General features: G+C 32.4%; 1 long non-coding RNA gene across 5 annotated transcripts; it reads right to left on the reverse strand.

The window, feature by feature from the left end:
- Positions 1–1,984: 1,984 nt before the first annotated feature.
- On the reverse strand, positions 1,985–5,963 carry LOC129940290 (uncharacterized). Of its 5 annotated transcripts, none has more exons than XR_008780653.1 (4): positions 5,439–5,963; positions 3,622–5,363; positions 3,406–3,548; positions 1,985–3,340 (listed from the first exon to the last, which is right to left on the reverse strand). It is a non-coding gene; the product is annotated as an uncharacterized LOC129940290 (long non-coding RNA). The 5 variants fall into 5 exon arrangements; XR_008780655.1 differs by having other exon boundaries at positions 3,622–4,120; positions 5,122–5,963; XR_008780656.1 differs by having other exon boundaries at positions 1,985–3,062; positions 3,124–3,340; positions 3,622–5,963.
- Positions 5,964–6,521: the final 558 nt, after the last annotated feature.

Below are 6,521 nucleotides of genomic sequence, written 5' to 3' on the forward strand. Positions count from 1 at the left end.
TATTGAGATTCGTTGCATTCGCACGTTTACTTATGCGCGCATATGCTAGCTTATGCCGATTATAGTTGGGTCTTTACTGTGCTTGCATTGCCTCCGAAATGCATTCCAATATATCATAGAGTTTCAGTTACGCACATACAATTATACGCACAACAGTCCGTAAGGAACCAGGACCAAGCGACTCACAACTCTTAACTATTCATGCATGAGATTTATTTTAGGGATGGATGGGACCTACAGTTTTTACGCCGAATCCGAACGACTTAATTGTGAAAGCACTTTTGATGACAGAAGTTACTCTTGGAGGACGTTTCAACTCCTCGCAAGAAGAGCCAAGAGGCAAGAATTGAAACCAAGACGAAGACTTCTGACATGACAGTTATAGGCACGAACATAGCAGATATTACTTTTTAAAATTCGCCAGAATACTTATATAAGACTTTTTGAGAATACATTTATATGAAATAGCTTTTTTCAATTAAATCCTTAATAGTTTTCTAGATCTCTAGTCCTTTTCTTCAATAATCTGTTGAAATTTTAGTACATATTACTTCATATAATATTCGAAAAATGTTCAAGAGATGTAAGATTTTACCTGTCATACAAAAATCTGAATGACACGCCATAAACCATTTATACAAAACGGTTTTCAACATTAAAAATCAAAATGATTTGAAAATTGGTTTTGTTTTGGCAACGAATCTGTTATCTAAGCAAATCTGCTATATCAAGTTTTTGGAATATATTAAATAACATAAAAATAAAGGTGAAAACGTTTTTCGAAACTATGAAAGTATTAAATTCAAGTTTTGTTAAAATTTTATGTATAGAAGAGAAAGATTTGTACTTTGCAAAGAATCACGTTTTTGATTGTTTTTAAAAAATGCAAAGAAAAACATTTAAAAAGCTTGATGTATTTACAGGGTACAGCGAAAAGGTCTCCCATATTTTAAAAGTGAACGGCGTGAAGTGTGTGCTGTGGCTCCATCTTGTTGGAACCAGACTTCTTTGTGTTTCCTAGTAAACTAATTTAAATTTGGTTGGAGGGAGGTCTCAATCATGTAAGGGTAGCGATCCGCATTAACTGTAACTTTTTGCCCATTTTCTTCGACAAATGCGTGATGTTTACCGTGCCACTCCCCATTATGATTACTAAAAACGGCACGTAGACCTCTTTCTATCTATACCTGGAATACCATTTTATCTATAAATAGCTTTAAATATAAACGTCTAAAAATACGGGAGGTTTTTTTTGATGGACCCTATGTACTAGAAAAATTGGAAGACAAAATTTGAACTTATGATATCTTAATCCTTGAAAAACAAACTTACAAAAACGTATTGCTTGTGATTATGAAAAAAAAGATGATTTGTAAATTATTTGTAATAGAAGTTAAATTTCAAAGCGGTGGTATTTTGAAAAAATTTTGTATGATGACTTTGTTTGTGAGGTTGCTTTAAAGGATCGTCATGGAAATCACTTATTGAATATAATGATGATATGCGGGTCAGGTTACATATTTTACTATGACTTAAGGATTTTACGGAATTAAACTGTAAGTCAAAACCATTTCCAAATGCTGTTGGTTTGGGTGATACTGGATGACAAATATTAAAAATATTAAGGTATCGGAAACCCCACTGAAGAGTCTTTACATTGTTCCCACAACAAAAAAGCTGCATAATTTTAAAATTCTTAAAGAAAGATTCCCGTATCTTAATCATTTGCGACTTAGGCATGAGTTTGTAAGCGATCTTACACAATATTGCGTGCAGAATTGGAATGATTAGTGATTAAATGCAACCCACTGAAAACGCTGACAATGAAATCGAGGAATTGGATCAGGTGAATGCAGAAGAAGAAAATTAAATATAATTTTATAAATGTCATATTTTTAGCATTGTTTTGAAATGATTGTTTTGTAATTAAATAGTTTTCTTGACCATGACCTTTTTTCAACACAGATGTGTTGTTTCTCTTGGGTCATCTTTGGAGTCTGAGATTAAAATCTCAGGGAGTAAACAGTATGAAAACTCTATCAACGCCTTTCTTAGGCTAAAACCGACATGACCGGACAACTTATGCAGTCACTTTCTTGCTCAGACGCGGGCAGAGCCACCAACCACATCTTAGTGAATATAATTCTCTTAGTCGGACAACAGATTGTTAAAAAAAAACCTTCCCGTTGCGTTTTTTGCAGGTATGACAACGATAAAGAAACAAAATTAAATTGTGATGCAGGTGTACACTTGTAGGTTAAAACATCGTCGACGTCAGAAAAAGACTTTAACTCGGTCATTTTATTCCGGGTTTATAAACTTAGTTCTGCTTCAAAATATACTATCTGATGTTTCAAAACTTTAAAATTAGAAACTAATGGATTTCCATTCATTGATTTTTCTTAACAAGTCGGTTAAATATAATTAATTGAAAATTTATACATGATTGAAAATATGTTCCTGATAACCATTTAAAGCAAATGAGGTAGAAAGAATATGGAAGGACATCATTGGAACAATTTCCTTGCGAATTTTAAAATCGAAAATCAGCTGTTCATTGAAAACGATTTCATTAGCAGCGTTTTATTATCATACCATGATCTAATCCAGATCATGGATTTACATGCATTACAACAACAAATCAAGATCCAGCTTTGTGTTTGGATCTTAATTTGAAATCCAAAATTTATTTCGCTATTTCGCACAGAGAAGGATGCAATTCGTAATATAACATGTAAATTTTGGTATCACTACCAACTATTTAAAATATAACCCGTATTGCCATTGTTACATTTCCATCCGACTAAAAAAAAAAAATATTTTAAATAGTAAGTAAGCAATTTCATTTTTATTTACTTTTTATATCAAACACACAAAACAAAAACTTCTGACAAAATAAAACATATATTAATGAACTTAAAATGAATAAATGCAAAAAATGTATATTTAGCCCAATTAATGGATATCAATTTTCCGTAAAAAGAACAACAAAAAATTCATGAAATAAAATGTTTGGGCAACCCTGCTTTTTAATGTCAAACAAAGTAAGTAAATTCCCTAATCTGCAACCACACAAAATGGAAAACACAAATAAATTGTAAGTAATTTGGAAATTAAATGTACCTATCTCGTATTGCATTCATCAAATTTGATTTTATTTTTAATCGAAGAAGAATCTGGCCTATCAAAATGTGGACAATTGACCCATAAAGCCGAAAGTGGTTTTTAAAATCTGCGTCGCAAACGTATCTATGTACAATTTCCAAAAAATTTTGTATTTTATTCTGATGATTTAGAGGCGTATTTTCGTCTGTTGAGGATTTGAAACTACTCGTATCATCTAGTAGTGCGGACAAATAAGAACTACAAATATGAAAGTTTATTATACAAAGACAAAAAAAATACCTAAATCAACCAAAAATAAAGCTATTTTTCTTCTTTAGGTTGGTGACGATGAGGTATTTCTCTTGTCATCGATATTTTAGTAACAGAGTCAGGAGATGGTATTTTTTCTGAATTTCCTTAGCTTTCTGGTACATTCATATGATCTGTAAATCGAAAAAAATAATCTGAACAATGTTACAAAGCGTTTTTATGTATGGTGTAAGATTTTTTACTTACCAGTGTAGGACTTTTACAGAGCCCATAAACAAACTGTCCCTCTCATAGGTCCATGTTTTTTGGGTATCACAATGGAAGTTGGAGTAATTGGGATTTCTTCAAAACTTCGCCTAAGACATCTGTTTCATCTAAAATTTAAGGGTCGATATTGATCTTGAATAAACCACTAATCATTTAGGAAATTATTGTAATTTATTCTTTTAATTGTGATAATATTGCATGGAACAAAATATGTGCTAAATGGCCGCCGCCAAACGTCCATCCGATGGTCCAAATTATCGATGACGCTGAGGCATAATTAACGTTTTATGCCTTTAATGTTTCGAATTATCTTTTCCTTATTATTACTGGCTTATCGAAGAACACATTTTCTTTTAAATAACCCCACAGAAATAAGTCCAACGATGTAAGATCAAATGATCTTGGCGGCCAATTGAAATTGCCACCACGTACCATTGTTGCTCGATTGTATATTTTCCATGGTTCAAATTAAGTTAGCCTGAAGTTGAGAAATTATGCTTTCTTAAACTGAAGATAAATTCTCATACTTTACAGAATTTGTTTTCAATGTTAAGATCATTTTGCGTCTTTGTCTTTTACTTATTTTTTATAATAAATAAATTTAAATAATTTCAGCGCCATCTATTGCAAATGATGATCTACGCACAAATTTTAGCATAATCTACGAACGTTTCCCTTTTCTTCAGCTTTTATTCTTCTTTTATATAATAAATTATAATTTTTAATTTAGCTGATTCGAATAAGTTGGCAAAGTTTAAGACACATAAGCTGTAAGAGTAATATTTGTTTGTTATTTTGCAAAAAGTAAGTGTTAACAAATAGAGTGCCGTCTGTTTCACGCGAAGGTCTACACACAGTAAGATCATAATCTACGAACGAACCCCTTTCCTTTAGTCCTTTTTTCATTCAACTTCAATTTACTTAAAAGAAAACATAAAAAAAATTAATATAAATTATTCCTAATATCTTCTCATATAATATTCCTTTTAAAATTCTATAATTTATAAGTTAAAATTAGATCTCGTCTGAATTTCACTTGTCTTAAATTAGTATGACAATAAGTAATGGAACATTGTATCAACTTTCAAATATTAAAACTACACTAGGTATTAAAAAAACAGACTACTGCGATCGTTTTTCAATGGCAATTTCTCGAACTACACTGCATTACGCATTTAATCACAAAAAAAAGGCGTAATGATGATTGGAGGTGTATTGTGTATAATTCTTTTACAAGAATGCATAACATTTTTGCATTGCCTAAGTTATCATAACTCTATATATATTTGAATTCAAAGCATTTAAATAGGTACCAACCACAAGGTTTGTAAAACTCCCGACAACTTGCTTTCCTTAATATTATTAAAAGTTTGTGCATATTTAATATCAACCAGAAATCAGCATAGATTCAAAAATATTTTATTAAGCAATCGCACTTCATTTCATCACCAACTAAATACCTGAATAATATGTGTCTACCTGTATTTTCTTACTTCACCTCTCGCTCGAAAGTCACAAATAGACAATGAAAAAACCGTAGGCATTTTGCCGATTAACCACCACTCCATCCGACATCCCCGAAAGACGGCAGCCATGATAGTTTCTTATCACCAAATTAAATCCGGCTTTAACACATACATCCCACAAACACTTTACCACATACTCTCAGCATTATTATACGTATTATCATTTATGTATTCTCCCTCTCCGAATTTTAACCCCTGCTAATGCAAATAGAAAATTATTGTTTTCGTTTCCACTGAGAAAATCAAAATTCTATCCATGGACACGCCTACCGCTCGCCATACTGGCAAAAGAAACTCCTCCCTTGGGAAATGATTAATTCAATATGAAATGTACGAAAGCCACGTCATGTAGGAAAGGAAGCCGGAGCGGCTTCTGTGGCGCTCTGAGCGTTTGGAAACTAGAAGCAGCAACAGAGAAAACCATCTCGAATATTCCCTGTCGCTGTCCCTTTGCGAATGCGACGACGATGACGACGGGTCAATTCCGATTCACTTTGTTCCATGAATAAACTGGAAAATTCACATACCAATTCCAGCTTTTTCCAGTCACGCCATCTGCACAACTGCATATTGGAATGGTAAACACGCAGAAGTGTTTTTTGGGAAACCAGCGTCATCATCGAGCACATGGCCAGGCTTTTCATGTCAAGCGCAAGATGACACTTTTATTTTTTTTTATTGTTGCAAAAAGAAAAGTTTATGTTGCGTGCAATTAAGAGCGAAGCAATGAAAATTAAATTACTATTTATAATGTTGTAGTAACCTGTATTGTATAATGGTGTAATAAGGTATAACAGATATGTAGCTACTATAAATAAGCTGTAAATAGGTAGATATAATTCTTAAGGTCGATTTAATAAAGAAATTAAACAACAAATATTTGGGAATTTCGTGAGAGAGTTAAGTTTTTTTTAATAGGTCTGCGGTAAGTCAGACAGTTAATGATAGTAAATATTTAAATTGAAAGTGGTGTAAAAGCGTTTTAAGCTGGTAGTGATCAGGTTTCGCAGGTTCCAGAAAAAGGGAACGATCTGCTCTAATAGGTACAATGAGTGGATACACTTCCTATCAATGTTATGCACATTTGCCCTTTTTTTTGACTTGAAACTTTTATCACATAAAGCATAAAACATCTACAACATCTTAAGAGAAACGGCATAACTTAACGGTCACTTTAACGAGTTTTTTCATTTGAATAAGCCCCGCTTACGTGTACAAAATTCTAAGTCCGGATGATTGAAAAAAAAAACACTTAAGCGGACATTTTAATCTAGAAACAATTCCTTTTTATTTAGTTGGTGATTCCGTATCAACTGTAGTATGACTACCTTTAAGAATAAAACCTAAAAGGTA

Source organism: Eupeodes corollae, chromosome 1 (assembly GCF_945859685.1).
Source record: "Eupeodes corollae chromosome 1, idEupCoro1.1, whole genome shotgun sequence".
Taxonomy (NCBI): domain Eukaryota; kingdom Metazoa; phylum Arthropoda; class Insecta; order Diptera; family Syrphidae; genus Eupeodes; species Eupeodes corollae.